The following is an 864-nucleotide window of genomic DNA, read 5'->3' as shown; positions in this document are numbered from 1 at the left end:
AGCAAAATAAGGGGCCCTTCTCTTTGACAGCTGAAAATATTCTTAAAAATTAATAAACGGGGGGGGGGGGGTCCTAATAAGGTCCGGGGGGGTTGGAAAATTTTCGAAAAATTAACAAGCGTACCTAAGAGTAAGTGTTCCAGATTTTGGACTCAAGGCTAACATTATACCATATTCTTGCTCATTGAGTTAAGGGCTATCGTTTGCCATAATTTGATTATCTAAAAAGCTTTAGGCTGATTTAAAGGCTCGAGCATGTGCGGATATCCCCTTGGAAAGAATGGCAAAATTTAAAAAAATCCCTTAAAATTTTTTCTTTATACCTTAAAGTGAGGGTGGACGAACTAAAACCAGTCCTTTACTCCCTGGAAATTTTAGAATAATATTTTACCCCCTGGAAAAATAAAGAAACTTTCCTTAGACACCCTAGAAATTCTTTTTCAGATAAGCCTCCGGAAAAGTCCACCCCCTGCATAATGCCTATATAATGAAATGGTCCATTGTACATTTGTTAAGTGGTAGTGAATAAATGGGTTAAGATGGCCAATGAAAGAATTACATTACTCGTCAATATATATTCTTTTACCATATAAATATTTGTACAAGGTAACTTTCTTCATGTCAATGATATAAAGTAAGTCACTGAGTGACAAGATAATCATTTTGAGATATCGGAGCTATCCCAGAAAAATATTTGTACTTCGACATGCCTATATGCCTATGGAGGTAAATTTTTCGTGTAGGCAATGGATTTTTACTTTATCTCATCAAACAATTACCGTTGTTTTTTATAAGTTTCCCATTTCCACACTAAGATTCCGTTGCCACTTTTCTATAGGAAAAAGACCAGGACTTCGGGTAGTT

This window comes from Clytia hemisphaerica, unplaced genomic scaffold (genome assembly GCF_902728285.1).
Source record: "Clytia hemisphaerica strain Z4C2 unplaced genomic scaffold, Clytia hemisphaerica genome assembly, whole genome shotgun sequence".
Lineage (NCBI taxonomy): Eukaryota > Metazoa > Cnidaria > Hydrozoa > Leptothecata > Clytiidae > Clytia > Clytia hemisphaerica.
This window is presented reverse-complemented; position numbering follows the sequence as displayed.